The sequence below is a fragment of the Stegostoma tigrinum genome, chromosome 15, assembly GCF_030684315.1.
Source record: "Stegostoma tigrinum isolate sSteTig4 chromosome 15, sSteTig4.hap1, whole genome shotgun sequence".
In the NCBI taxonomy this organism is placed as follows: Eukaryota; Metazoa; Chordata; class Chondrichthyes; order Orectolobiformes; family Stegostomatidae; genus Stegostoma; species Stegostoma tigrinum.
In genome coordinates this window covers 63,804,014-63,820,517 of record NC_081368.1, presented here as the reverse complement: position 1 = coordinate 63,820,517, position 16,504 = coordinate 63,804,014, and positions in this window count along the sequence as shown.

Genomic DNA, 16,504 nt, shown 5'->3' with positions numbered 1-16,504 from the left:
TTATCATTCACTGAAGAGTAGGGGAGATCACTGATCTTCTGCATACATTGTAAGTTGAATGCATTTCATTCTCTGCTCCCAGAGAGAAGTCAGTATGGTGAGCATTTGAGCTTATGAAGATTACAGTTTTCCCATGGTTCAGGATGTCACTACCTCCTAATAACCTCTGACCCACTTGTTAGTCAAGAATCTATCTACCTGAGTCTTGAAAATGTTCAGTGACCCTCCCTCTACTGCTCTCAGGAGAATTGAGTTTTACAGATTCAAGGGTGTTGGAAGAAAAATAATTTCTGCTCAGTTTCAAATGGGAGTCGCCTCATTTTTAAAATGTATCTTCAAGTGGCAGTCTCTCCCACAAGGGGCATCACCCTTTCAGCATCCACCCAATCAAATCCCTCTAGGGATTTACATGTTTCAATAACATTGCCTGTCAAACTTCTAAGCTCCAATGGATACAGGCTCAATCATTCCAATATTTCTTCATAGATGGTCCACTTAGCCTCGGTGTCACTCGAGTGAAACATATTTAAACTGCTTCTAATGTAATGATGTTCTTCAGTAAATAAAGCTAGCAAAACTGTACACAGCACTCCAGATAGTAATCTCACCAATGCTTTAAACAACTGTAACAAAGCTCTCCTACTTTTATATTCCTTTCCCTTCACAATAAATGACAACATTGTTCTTGATGTATGCATTAAAATCCCTGTTCTTTTTAGAAGTGCTGTATGCTCAAACTGTAGATCTTTATTCTTCGTGAAATCATTTATTCTACTACAGTACCTTGGCAAAAAGAAGAATGTCTAGTTTTGGTGCTGTTTTCGAAATGTGCAGGAAGATTCAGGATCTCTTCCTGCTCCAAATCATTAACATCAGTGGCATTTTTATTTCTATGCACTTTTTCTGCAAATAGCATTTGTGAGTCTACCATGTTATCTTGTGGCATTCACCTCTGTGTCAGGTGCATCTTTGTTCCTTTGCATTCAGACACTCATCATAAAATGAAGGATCTGCAAAATTCATCTGTGGTCTTAGGAGAGGGTTTCATCAACAAAAGTGGGTTCCCAGCATAATGCAGCAATAATAGTTCCCTCCACTAATGGTGTGTAAACAACATTCAATGCTATAAAATGCCTTTTGTTTCACAAGAATCAATGATAATCAGAGTATCAGTGAGATCAGGTTGAAATTCAGAGAAATAAAGATTAAGAAAATTTATAAAATTACACTGCATGAGAGGGTAGGAGCTAGCATATCTGAGACCCTATGCATATCATACTCCCCATGTCTATTTATAGAGCCAATCAACTTTTTCCTTCCTCTCTCAAACTGCAATGTTCTATAATAAAATTTCCTTTCACAAAATGTTGCACAGTGTTTAGCTGCCTCGTTCAAACTGTACTGAAAGTTGCCATCCTCTTGCTGTCTAAAATCAGGGCAGCAACAAGTCTGACTTGGTGAGTGGACTCCAAGACATGAGGTCTGGTACTCCACCTACTCAGATTTTCATGCCAAACATGATCTAGACTCCTCCTGTTGGCATTAAATAGTAAACAAGTGTAAATCAGCATCAGAAAACAGTAGCTTTGTTTCAGAGCTGGTTTGCTACTGTTAGCTCCTCATTCTGGCCAAGAAACTATTGACAGAGTAATCTGAGAGATAACCATTTCTTGTGATATTCAAAGAGATTCTTGGCTGCTCTCAGGTAAAATACTATGGAATTTCTTTTTTTTTGGAGACATTTTGCTCGTGCTTGATTGCGGTTTCCATTTACTGGGACAAGCAATTCCTGTAGAATGTTCTTAGCTCCAAATAAGTAACTGGAGTCAAACTATTTTCCCTATTTTGGTACCTCTAATAATTTCACTCTAGGGGCAGGAGGAGGAAGAGTAGCAGCAAGAGGAAAGAGCAAAATGAGTTGGAAGTTGATGGGCCCAGGACAAGGCAATTATGTGGGGTTTTGCCAAAGATGTTTTGGTGTGACACTTTCTGCAACAACTAGCCTTTTGCAATCATCTTTGCAGACCTTAAAGTCAGTAAATTTGGTTCCTTCCAAACAGCAGAATGGGACATTAGTAACAGGAATCAACTGCAATTCATGCTTGCATTAAGTAAGTGACTGGTGACCCTCCACCAAATATCCTCCTCCCCCAAAACCTGTAAGATTCATATGCGAAGCACATTTGAAACTGCCAGCTCACTTACTCCACATAAAATAGCCCAACAGCTGAAGTGGCACAGGGTCCCATGCAAATACCTCGGGTGAACACAGCACATACTGTTTTGTCTAATTTTGTGTTGTGTATGAAAATTGTCTCCTTTCATGATTGGTTAGACTACCTGAACTAATGATGGCCAATCATATTTACTTCTTGTTTGTGTAATTATAAAACAGTGGAACCACTTGAGGATTATTTTTAGCCAATAGTTAGTTGGGTGTGGGAGTGAAAGGAGGGATTCACAATTACAAGTTCACAAGACTGACCAGACATGATTAAACATGTTCACACAAAAACCAGTGGCTGAACATATTGTAGAAGAGATCCATTATTGCACATGAACTTGAACACAACCCCAGACTGCCATTCCCTCAGTTATTGCTCCTACTTTAAAGCTTTTAAAAATGTTTGATTATTTCATGACAGGAAATGTTTCATTGTTTTAAGTATTCAAATATGGCCTACTTTTGATCACAGTTAAAGAACAATCTTTAAGATCGAACTTTGATTCATCAAATAAACTTTATTTTTTCCTTTATTCAATAACAGGATGAGAGCACCGCTGGTCAGGCAGCATTTATTGCCATTCCAAATTGACCAGAGGGCAGTTTTGAGTCAACCACATTGCTGTGGGTCTGGAGTCACATGTAGGCCAGACCAGATAAGGATGGCAGTTTCTTTCCCTAAAGGACATTGGTGGACCAGATGTTTTTTTTCTGGTAATCAACAATGGATTCATGTTCATCATTAGATTCTTAATTCCAGATATTTTATTGAATGCAAATTCTAACATCTGCCATGGCGGGATTCAAACCAGTGTCCCCAGAATGCTATCTGGGAACTGGATTAACAGTCCAGCGATAATACCACTTGGCCATCACCTCCCCTGATATTACTTTCTAATATAATAGAATTGGATTTAACCGTATTAATTACAACTGATTTTATCCTACCCACAAATAAAGAATCATAGGCATTAGATCTCCTCTGGGTTGACAATTTCATATATTTATCATAAGTATGGAAATCATGTGCTGAGAAAACAAATGCTCAAAATGCTACTTGCTCAATTAATTTGCTATGCAGCTGGTGTACCTAAGTTTCAATCTGTTTGATCAAGTTTGGTTACCTTGTACCTTACACAGGAACTGGTGAAAGTGTTGGAAACACAAGTGTCTGTTTTAACTTGCCACTTGATTGTGAAACTAGTGCCACAGTTGGGTGAGACAGTTAAAAAATGTCTTAGCTTGTTGGATAAGCAACTCATTCATTTTGAACCTGGCGCAAACAGCAAATCCTGAAAGATTCTGGGTAAGTTCTGATTTTACGCAATACTGTAAAACAGGATATTGACAAAACAGTGTAAGCAGCCTATTTTACATCCCTTCTGACGTTTATTCCCATTCAAATGAGCAAGTGACTCACAATCACCTGCTTTACTCTACTGCACAATGTCTATATCTATCCCATTATGTCAAAAGTGTTATACAGTAAAATCAAATGTTCTAGACTTTGTACATCTATAGGCCTTAGAAATCTTACACAATTAAAGACAAAATTGAGGTTAAGGATTCTTTCCTCAGCCATAACATTAAACACAACTTTCAATGGGGTGCCCTGTGGAAAGTGTGACAAGACGCTAGTCCGTGGACTCATCTGAGGATCCGCTTACGGTTCACCTCCTACCACTAGATGGAGAGAGAAATTAACCAGCTGCAAGCCCCCTTCACTGCTTCCTTGCTGCAGCAAGGTATTCTTCCTCAAGCAATTCAAAAGCAACACATCGCAAGAAATCTGTAAATGAATGGTGCTGGGAAAGAAGTCAAAAACTTTATTTTGATGTGTGTTTTAAGATATTTCTATATTTCCTACAGCAACCCTCACAACAGCCTCCAGCTTGTTAAGATGACCAACTGTAGTACAAGAAGGTGTTTTCTTTCCTCCTGCACCCTTGAAATTGTTTTAAAGGATTGCCAGAGCTTTGTACGCCACATATTTCACACTGACTGTACAGAACAGGTTATTAGAATGGGTGCAAGATCTTCTATATGAAGATAGCTTGGTTTGTTTTGTTGTTTTTGTCTTCTTTGTGACAATCTTCAGTTCTACTGCTAAGGAAATTCTGCAGGCTCATATGACTATGGGTCAAGTGTTACAACATTTTGACTGAGTGCCATTTTCATTGCATTTTGTGGAGGGTTTCTCTCCATGAGGCTCAGCAGGTCTTCTCACACTCTTAACTAAAACTCACCTCATTAGCTAACTACCCTTTCCCTGTGGTGCGCCTCTTGTCCAAAAGTAGCCTGATTCTACCTGTCAGTGTAGCTGGAACAACTTAATGCACTCAGGAAGGAAAAGGGAGAAAACAAGTCAACCCAGGCTGAATCAGCACCCATCCTAATAACCTGCCCTGTATAGACAACAGCTCTGTGAAACGTATGAAGCACTTTCAAGTGGGTAGCAGGAACTTCCTTGTTTTGCGTTTGGTAATGTTACAAGCTTGTGGCTGACATGAGCTTTGATATAAGAAGTTTTTTGAATAATGAGGAACTCCGAGAAAAGTGGGAAGTGCCTTGCGACCCTGTTACAACATGCTGTAGGCCAGATGCTGTTCTGAACACTCGTACAGCCGTATTTTACTGGAACAGTTAGACCTGAATTCTGACTCCGGATATAAATGTAACTCAAGTATAATTAACTAATTGCTTCTCTATCATAATCTGTTATCGTTATTATCCAGATGACTATAATTCAAGAAGCTTTGGCACAATATTTACAACAATGGCTTTGTCCATTGCTTCAAGAAATTTTTAAATAATTGGCAAGTGTAAGATTTTCTTTTAAACATTTTACATTCAAAATGTTTATTGGTGAAAAAATTATAATTGCTCTTTAATATGCCGATTTCTTTGCAGGTGGCCCGAACTACAACCAGATGAACTAATCTAATAAAATACAAAAACACAGCAAAATAAAAGCACGCTTACCACTACTCTTTCAAATGGAAAATAAGGCCCAGATGTGGCCTTAACACCTCTCTGAAATATATAGGAAATTTCACCACACTGCTAATATGGCCATTCCCCGAACACAAATTACACTTACCTTAAACAGCATTGTTTGAAATTCTAACTTTGACCAAATGATACCTCCCTGCACACACTTCTGCCTGTGTGATGTTAAATGCAACCTATAGATTAATGAAAGGTTTAGAAGCAGTCATGTGACCATAACCGAAAGAAGGAATTGAAATTATATGACAAAACAGGGGACCACTGCTGAAGTAATTTATAAACTTCCTATGAAACCTGGGATTTGCACATCCTTGACTGCACTCGCTGGTATCTCTTACCTTATGTAACATATATGAACCATTGACATTTTATTTTCAATTTACAACTTGCAGCCTGTGCTTCCTATTGTTTTGAGGAAGTTCAACATATTTACTTCAGTTTCTAGTATTCTGAAGGGGCATTAAGGTCAATTTTAAGAACCTTCTTTCAATATTTGATGAATTAGTTGGAAAAATTACAAGAATAATTCTGTATTTTTGAACCATATCTCCTTGTCTTGAAATGTGGGGAATACAGAGATATCAGACTACAATGTACTGTTTTTCACTTGAAGTCTGGTGTGCATTGAAATTTAGGGAGCTGACTTTCATCGTCCATAATTAAACCAGACTTGAACTTGCCCTTCTCAAGTTCAAAGGTACATACAGTCCCTCATTTATTTAACCTTGTATGCTCAATCTCATGACCTTGCACTTTTTTAAATCAAGAAATTGCTTCGATTTTCCAAAAAAAATCTTCAAAGTCAAGAGCCCAGAGCTTGAGCAAAACTGGCCAGAGGGTGTTCATTTAACTGATGTTAAAGTCACTGAAACAATTAATTCTAATGACTGTTAGGATCAAATCCAGACCAACGAAAACCTAACGTTTATTCTGTGGGTCATGCAGCAAATCCGTTATAGGCTAAAAAATTAGAATTTGACGTGCATTAAGAAGCAGGAAAGTAAGTTGTTAACACAAAATGAAATGCAATGCTTAACAGTTTTCAGATGTCTGTGAGTGACAACAGAGACACATTCCAATTCCTAAAGAGGAACTTTGAGAAAGTAATGGAACTCGTTGGAAAGTGTGAACACACTGCTGCTGACAGATGGTAGCTACCCCTAAGGTAGTCTATTCAAACTGATTCTAACAAATTTGACTTTGTATTTCCCTAAGTAAATGTAAACTCTGTGATATCTCATCTGTAAGACTGTGTATAACTGTATTCCAGTCTATGGCGTATTTATAATGTGGAGCCAGAATCTGCAATATGTAAAAGCTTGATTTTTCAAGACCACTTATTACAAAATGATTTTCACAAGACCAGATGATGTTCAACACATACTGGATTTTAATTTCTTCCAGCTATATATGAACAGACCACTTAAATTCTGAAGTCTGCTATCATTTATTAGATCTGCATTCTACTCGCATGCATTGGCGCCCTCTGAAGATGTCTAAGATTGTTCAGAGTGAATGTGATCACAGCTACTGAGCTGCCTGTCCAGTTGGGGGGTGGGGTGCAGAGTTTAAAGGAGACTTCTGGCTCCTTCCTTGGCCTTCCCATTGAGAGGCTGTCTGTGGAAAGCTGGTGGATTTAGCACAATGCAAGGGTGGGGTGGAGGAAGGGAATGTAATCTTCACTCTGGTCAGAAAGACCCTAATTCCAATTTTCACCACAGATGGTAAGTTTGAGGATGGCACAAAATTGGTGCTACCGTGGACAGTGAAGAAGGTTATCTAAGATTGCAAACAGATCTTGAGCAATTCGGTGAATAGGTTGGGGAGCGCTAGATGGAGGTTAATTTGGATAAATATGAGACATTGGATTTTGATAAAACAAACCACTCTTGGCAAAGGCAAATTCAGTAAAATAGAACTATCTCTGTCTTACAAGCAATGTTTCTCTGGTGCAGAAGTAAAGAACATCAAACTACAGTTAATGGTAGGGCCCTCGGTAGTGATGTTGAACAGAGAGACTTGGGGTTTGGGTGCATAGTCCTCTGAAAGGTCCCTCACAGCTCGACAGGATGGTTAAGAAAATGTTTAGCATGCTTGCTTTCAGACCTTTGAGTATAAAAGATGGAACGTCATGTTGAAGCTGTACGGGATATTGATGAGGCCTCTTCTGGAGTACTGGGTCCAGTTCCGGCTGCCCAGTTATAGGATGGATACTATTAAACTGGAGTGGTTTTGGAAAACATTTACCAGGATGTTGATCGGAATGGAGGGTTTGAAGTATAAAAATAGGTTAGAAAGACTGGGACCTTTTTCGACTGGACCAAAGGAGATTGAGGGTGACCTTCCTGAGGTTTTTAAAATCCTGAAAAACATAGATAAACTGAATGGCAAGGGTCCTTTCCCTAGGGTGAGAGAGTATAAAACTAGGGGGAAGAGGAGATATATTTTAAAAGGACATGGGGGCTTTTTTTTTAAATAGAGAGTGGTTCATGTGTGGAATGAATTATCAGTTAAAGTGGTACATACAGGTACTGTTAAAATGTCTAAGAGACTTTTGGAACTCTCCAAGTTGTCCGGAAGAGATGACACATGTTAAAATATATTCTGATGAATGAGAATGAGTTTTTCATAGAGTATACTCTTAAATATGGAATGACGTAGCATGGTACATGTTATGGGCTAGACTTAACCCCCTCAAATATATTAACAGATTAGCCTAAACCAAACTTTTTCTTTTTTTTACCGGTAAGTATAAGGCATTCCATATGCAATTCAATTAATCAAGCTAACAGCCTTGAAGCAAAACATGCTTTTTTCTTACACTACAGTTAAAATACAGACAAAACAAGAATTTAAAAATTACATAACTTTATTGAAATACTTAACAGTAAATATATATATTAACTACTACTGATTAGCTATTCCAACATTGTAATATCCCATAAACACACTCTTGGCAAAGGCAAATTCAGTAAAATAGAACTATCTCTGTCTTACAAGCAATGTTTCTCTGGTGCAGAAGTAAGGACCATCAAAAGAAACCTCTGAGAGAGAGACAGAGAGAGAGACCTCCAACATTTTGCTAAAGCAGGGAAAACTGTACAGCAACTTACAAAATCCAACTTAAAGCTATTGAAAGTTACATTAAAATTATGGTTCTGTGGAAGCCTGACCCTATTCATGCTGCTTCTATTGTTATAACTTTAAAAAAAAATCCAAAGCCTCACAAGCTGTTTACTTTATTGGCTAGGAACAGACTGTTCCTCACCTCTGTCTCATCATCTCTGCATAAAAATGGGACACAATATACCTGTTATAGCCACAAAATTATCACAGAAGATAAAGGGTGAAAAGGGGTGTGGAAATGGGCAATAAACTGTTAAAAGGATAATGGGCCACATGGATTGGCCAGAAAGAAATAGGTTGCATAGTTAGTCATGATGGGGCATGAAGGACATGTGTGGGTGAGTAGGGTACTGAGGCACTGGGCTGGAGGAATGTATTATATGCCCCTCTTTTGGAGCGGTAAGGTCTCCCTTTGGTTCTGATATCTTGACACAAATGGAGGATGTAAAGGACCTTTGGGAAATGAAAGGGTCCCTATGATAGAGGTAAGGTACTCTCTGGGATTGTGAAAGGCACAGTTTTGTGGAAGAAGTGTACAAACTTATTGAGATGACAAAGTTGTCAAGGAACTGTCCAAAATCATTTTGTTGCCTTTAAAATAAATCGATGTACTGGGTATTCCAGAGTATGTGCCTATATAAAACCATTGTAGGAATTGTGCAACATGATTGATTGTCCAAACGATCATTTTTTCAGCAGGGTACCTATAGACTGAGCATTTTGAGGGACTGTTCAAACTACCTATTAAAAGGAAATGTCTGTTTGTGTCGGTGATTAAGCTCAGACCGTTAAGCAGTTAAGTGAAACATATGTTTTTATAAAGGATTGGTTGAAGGAATTTCAATGCATTAACCTTTTTTTAATGACTAATGAGCGTGCTTTTTTCTTTTTTTTCCAATCATCAGCAGTTAGCATGACTCCTCCTATTTGCCCAAGATGAATACTGGGTAAATTGGCATGGAGAGGAAAGGATAAAGGTGGTGGATAGGGTAGTATGAGTTGACATGAGTTTGCTTAGAGGTTATAAAGGATCATGGAGATGACTGAGAGCATAGGGTGGCACAAATGCTATTAAGGGCAAAGGGGTGAGTAAATGTCCATACAGTAACATAACAGATATAGGAACATTGGAGGATGTGTTTACGGTGACATAGGACAATATGGGACCGTAGGAAAAAGGTAGATGGACATAGGCTGGCACTGGGTCTATGAAGAGCCACAGCAGTAAATAGGCATAGAGTGGCACAAGGGGCCACAGGGATGTAGGAGGAACATAGGTGGCATTGATAAGAAATGAGGAGTGTGGGAGATTGTGAGCAGGAGGGATAATTTAGGTTTTAGTTTCATTTTCAAGCTTCAACCAATGCTGCAGCCCTGAGGCAGGATTTCCACTCAGCCTTTCCCAAGCATTGTTTCAACCCTTTTGGCTGTTCCTGATGCATCCGGCCTCATTCCCAATTCAGCCCAGTCCTTCTCACTCACCCCACCATCACTGGACTGCAGGCGTTCAGCTTTTGCAGAATTTGTCCCACCTCTGCACACCAGACATGGAAATAGAAATTAGGGCGCGATCCCCAGTGGGGGCTGGCCCTTAAATGGACCTTAAAGAGGCATAATTTTCTGCTGACTTTATTGGACAGGTTGCCAACTGCTTGCCCTGCCCATGCTAGGAAGTTCCCCTGGAGGTAGGAATCTAATGATCCTCCCCATCAGAACTAAGCAGTTCGACAGCCCCTCGCCAAAAAGATGGAAAAATTGAAGGACTTCAAATGAATTATGTGAGCATGCAAAGATATTCTCCTGATCCCAGCTCCTGATGGCTATCACTCCTGCAGTGTAATTCCCTCTCCAGTACTGGGCTAATTTCCAGTCCCAACTGTAAATGCCTCCTGCTTTGTAGGTACTTGTATGGAGAGGAAAGGATAGTCAGTCACTTCAGAAGATGATCTCTGGTGGATGGTAGGTTTAGTCCATTCCCTGAGAGCAGCATCTTACCGGTACATCCTTTCAGTCTGCAGTATGTTGTAAATATTGTGCTAGCTTTCCACACGAAATGAACAACAAATTGAAGAAGATTTATCTCATGCAATGCAAGAATAGAAACTGAAAAGAGCAACAGTGCAGAGACTCAAAACCAGAACAGATGCATCTGAACTCAGAATGTGCATGACATTATATTCCAAAAAGTTAATAAAGCAAGATTAGTCTGCTGGGAACTGAGTGCTAAATTGGTGCCAGATTGCAGGATGCTTGTTTGAGGGCTGCTTGGTTTCAGTTTGTTATTTGTTCTCTGTGGAAGCACAGTGCAAGAATTCACTTCATGATGTGTTTTATGCAGCATTCACTAAACTCGATGAGAGGTTTAGTGCCTTGGGTATGAGTGATACCAAAGTTTTGCCTGCATCCAAAAATGTTAGCTCTGTTTCTGTTTCACCAGATACTGCTGGATATTCCCAGTTCAGTTCTGGCTTCTGCCTTATTAGAAGACTGTCATCGCAAGGGAGAATACAAAGGAAATTTGAAGATGCTGTTAGGAGTGGAGAATGGTAGCAAGGAAGAAAGACTGACACTGTGCAGAGGAAGCTGAGCAGAAATTTAATTGAATTGTATAAAATTATGAGGGGCTTAAATAGAGTGGTTCGAAAGGATTACGTCCCTGGGCAAAGAGGTCAAGAATAAAGGGAACTAATTGCAGTTGGATTAGAGGGAAGCTGAGGGAAAATCTTTCCACTGCAAGGGTGGTAGAGGTAAAATTTTTTATTGCATTTAACAGTCACTCAGGTATGTACTTGAGATATGTGCAGAGGAATTCAGCTCACTTCACGACATTAAGAAATGTCTAAGCATTCTGATACAGCATAGGTTCTGAGCCCTACAATATCCCAGCTGTAGTGCTGAAGTCCAATGCCGCATAACTAGCTGTGCACCTAGTCAAGTTGATCCAGTGCAGCTACAATGCAGGCATTTACCTAATAATGTAAAAGTTTGCCTAGGTATGTCTTGACTACTAAAACCAAGACAGATCCAACTCAGCCAGTCATTGCAGCATCAGCTCCTCACAATCATCATGAAAGTGATCAATAGTGTCATTGTTACAACTGTAGTAAAAATGGAAGATCAATATTCAACTTTCATCATTTGACTTTAGTACCTAACATTTTCGTGGACTAAAAATGGTTTTACAAAGGGCACTACTGACTTAAAATGGCTGCTGTAAGTCCAGACAGGCTGTATTGAATGTATGAATCTGGCTGTATCGCAAATACTATTTCTTCACTGATACTCAGTGAAGAAATTCACACATTGCGAGATGAAAGGTGCTTCCAACTACTCAGCTCAGAATGAAACAATGACACAGGCAACAGAATCTACAAAGGGACAATGTATCAGCAGTAGTCTTTTGGCAACAAAGAGTGAAAGTAAGATGGATCAATGACAGCAAGGGTACTGAAATCTCTTCCCTCAATCTCTCAGAAACTCAAACAAGCTAATGAGAAAAAGCAGTTTGGAAAACTGCCATTCACTAAGAAATCAAGGTTGTCAGCAAGTTTCACCTTTTCTGACAAAACAGGAAAACAGCTAAGCGTTTGGGGCTCAGGTCTCATTCTCACAACTCACAGATTCTAAAAACTTTAAATGTGGATTAATTTGACCTACCTGCCTGTGTTGGACACACTTCAAGTTCTATTTGTAAGACTATTCACTTTGTTATGCATATTCATTGACATGTTTTAGTATTTTAGCCAAGTTGAATAGAAAATTCTCACTCAACTAAATTTTGGAATTGGCTTTCCTACAGTTTTGATGCTGTTAAACTTAATTAAAATCTCTAAAAAAATAAATAAAGAAATATTTGCTGTGACTGAATGAGAGGTGGTTAAAAAGGAAAAGTGATCATCCCTCCTCACCTGTTCAAAATACTGTTAACTCACACTCACTACTAACTTGCCTGCAAATAGTTTTTACAACCGTATTTGCATCTATTTACTGAAGTGAGAAACTGCCAAGTGATAGATGTGCACGGAATGTGAATTACCTTCTAAAAAGTTCTTTGAGGAGAATACAAGTCAGAACCATGCAAGAAGTAACTTACATCAGGCAACTGCAGCTTGATACCTCCAAAGGTAAATCTCTTTGATTTGGCAAATTTGTATCACTCAGTCTGTAACTTAGACATGAAATGTTAAAAGGTGCCAGAAGATCACAGCCATTTTTTAAATCTACAAATGACAGCGCTGCTAATGAAATTCAGCAGGATGCCACTTCTCTGCTAGCCAATACCAGTATTGAGCTGAACGAGCTCAGAAAAGCCTATGTTGAACTCTAGTACACTTATATGTGCAAACCGAAAGCAAATACAACACAGTGGTTGTTCAGAGAAGATCTCTGAGATTGTGAAGGAAATGAATGAGGAACAATCATAGCAGTTGGGATGAGAAGTTGCACTCATTTGGCAATTCAATGGCAGACAATGACAGAAGACCCTTGATCAAAAAGTATCTGGAATTTAGGGGGTTCCATCCAAGGATAAAGCACTTTAGCTCTCTCACTGTCAGATAGCACTTTAGCCACCCATAATGTCTCTAGAATAGACATGGGCAAGGACAAAGACTTTGAAGCCGAAAACGTGGGAAACTGACTGCCCACCAATCTGCTGTCAGACATGCACATCTGAGCTGAAATGAATCTGTGAGAATGCATCTCCACTAAAGGAAAGTGTCACAACTGGAACTAGGTATACTAGAGGTCAACTGAGAGGCCACAAAGATGCTTGGGAAGCTATGTTATCAGATGAAGCAATGTTGAACTCTTTTTGGATATGAATTGTAATAATAATGCAGACAAGCATTTTTGAAAGCTCAAGCAAATAGGTTGAAGCAATCCCCAAAAGCTATTGATGAAGAGTTTTTAGCCTTCAGCAAAAAGGCTTGATTGAGACTGAAATCAAAAGTGTGCCTAAACGTGGACATTTTGTCTCAAAATCTTGTGCTCAACGGAACAAGAATGGTGTATAATTGCATGATTCTGAAGTTATGTAAATCCGAACAAACATGTGAAATAAATATAAACTAAACGAATAAAATAATCTTAGAATGGATACTGCCAACATTGCTGTCCATCTCCTCGAAAGGTTGCATTAAAGCCTCAGTAGACATTAAAGATGCATATGACAGTGTATCAGTTGCAAGGTATCATCAAAAATGCCTAAAATTTAAGACGGAAAGGGACACCATAGCAACTTACAACATAAATAGGCTGAGCTTACCATCACTTTAAGTTGTTGAAATTATTTATAATTATGAGAAGCAAAGGTCATGCTATAGTGACATATAGATGATGATACGATACTAGTCACCAAAACAGAGCAGGAATCAACAAATAAATCAGACAAACTGCTCAGACAGACTCTAGCCTTGGTTTAACACCCACATGAATCCGTTCTTGACCCAGTACATCCAATTAACTTTCTAGAATTTATACTGATTACCCAAATGCTTGTCTGTCTCATTGAAGCAAAATCAGAAGGGATGTGTTTTCTCAACAAACATGCGTTTGGCTTCACATTCTTTTGTTTCTTCTGTAATTGACAAATTAGTGGTTGCATTTCCTGATGAACAACATGGGCAGTTACATTATTGAGAGCCCAAGAAGGAAATAAACAGAGGCTTTGAAAGAAAGCAGAGGACATTTTGACACAACAATTGTGTTCTTCTTCCCAGCTGACCACTCTTGGTACCTTGCAGTATTTGCTATCTTGACCAGTATGTAGGATTGAAAGACTGGTTTGAGGTAGCTTGCAGCCATCAATCCTTAACCGCATCTAGAGTATCCACAGAAGAGGCACTGTTCTTAGAAACAAATAGGTTTATTTCATGAAAGTAATGAGTACAAATACATTTCGCCAGGTATAATTACTAAGACCTTACAGAGTTGATATAGATACATCAGGTCCCTCGGCAAATTAAAGTAGAATTCCTTGTCTCCAGACTGTATAATCAGTCATAGAGTCATTGAGTCATACAGCTGAGAAACAGATCCCTCAGTCAACCGGTGCATGTTGACCAAAACTCCGAACTAAATTAGTCCCACCCACCTGCACTTGGTCAATAGCCCTCTAAACCTTTCTCATTCATGTACTTATCTAAATGTCTTTTAAACGTTGTAACTGTTCTCACATCCACCACTTCCTCTGGAAGTTCACTCTATATACGGTCTACTCTCTGTGTAAAAAAATTTCCCTTCATGTCTTTTTAAAACCTTTCTCTTCTCACCTTAAAAATATGCCCCCTAATTTTGAAATTCCCCACTGTAGGGAAAAGACTACTACCATTCACTTTATGTATACGCTCCATGATTTGATAAATCTCCATAATTTCACCCCTTGACCTCTTACACTCCAGTGAAAAAAGTCCAAGCCTATCCAGCCTTTCCTTATAATTCAAACCCTCCATTCCCAACAACATCCTGGTATGTTGCTTCTGAACTCTCTCCAGTTTAATAGATCCTTTCTATAACAGGGCGAACAGAACTGGACACATTACAACAGAAGAGAACTCACCAACATCCCGTACAACCTCGACATAACATGCCAACTCCTATATTCAAAATTCAGAACATTGAAAGCAAGCATGCTAAATGCTTTCTTAACTACCCTGTCTACATGTGATGCAAACTTCAAAGAATAATGTACCTGAACTTGTATAACACCAAAGGCCCCACTTTTAATTGTATAAGTGCTGCGCTTGTTTGTCACTAGAATGGGTGGAGCTAATGCAACATGAACATTAACTCCTTCAGAATTATTAACTTATATAACATCTACCCTCATGCTTTTTCTCCAGTAGTTAACCCATTATATAATCCTGTATATAAATATATTACATCTGCTATTATCCCATCTTTCTCTGGCTTCTGACAAGTGTGGGTGTCCTGGGTATTTCACACTTTTATCAGAATGCTACTTTTTCAGATCTGGAGGAACAGTAGGCTTCTTGCTTGAGGACTGTTGGCCCTGATTTTGATCTGTGGAATATTTTGTTTACATCTCAGATGTCTTTTGCAGAGGTGTTTTAGTTTTTGACATTGGTGTTTACTCATTACTCTATCTGAAGGATCCTTAATCTCCAGAAATTCCTTCCTCTAAGGCAGTTGCTCTGTTAAAACAAGTGCTTTCTTCTTTGCAGTATCCCAGCATTCAAGATGGAATACTGTCTTTCCAGTTAGAAAAGGTGATTTCTTTTTGTAGTATCCAGGATGCTTAGACCAAGCAGTTGGGTCTTCCTGATCATTTCCTAGACCTATGGATATTGATTTGGCTTCCATGGATGGAACATTTGTAGCTATCACCCATAAGTTATTGATCATTCTGAATGTCTCCAAATATTGTCCCTGATTGGTGAAATATATTTTTTTTCAGACTGTCAGTTGTGTTACTGTAAGACTGTTGCTCACTCAGCACTACCCCTGTCACTAACATTGGCTGTTCTGTTGAATCAGTTCGGTTCATTTGAAAGAACTGCGAATGCTGGAAATCAGAAACAAAAACAGAAATTACTGGAATGCCTCCGCAGGTCTGGCATCATCTGCGGAGAGAAATCAGAGTTAACATTTCGGGTCCCATGAACCGAAGGACGGATCAGAGGTAGGGACACTGAATGTGAAAGGTTAACTCTGATTTCTCTCCACAAATGCTGCCAGACCTGCTAGGCTTTTCCAGTAATTTCTGTTTTGGTTTACCAGATGGTTCTTCTGCCTGAACAACACCAGTTTAAGATTGTTACATGGGGCCAGGCAAGTTGTACTCTCATTCTCTTTCTCAATGTTTGCATCTTTTCACAAATCATGCTGCCTTTTATTTCTGATATCTCTGCATTAATAGTGGGTGTGTTTTCCAAAAACTGCCAAACCCGAACAGTTGCAGATTTTCCTGAGACATGAAGTCTCCAACCTCTTTTAAGATCACTGGCCACTGTACAACTGACTGTGTCCTGTCTGTATAACTGGCAATGCCTAAGTTTCTCTGATTCTTTCCAAAGCAGTTTCCCAACTGGACACTAGAATGACTAATTTCATGTCATAAACTAGCAAAATCAGGATTTCTAGTTTTTATTTTAATTTTTAGGTTCAGCAGAAGTTCCTGGAGTT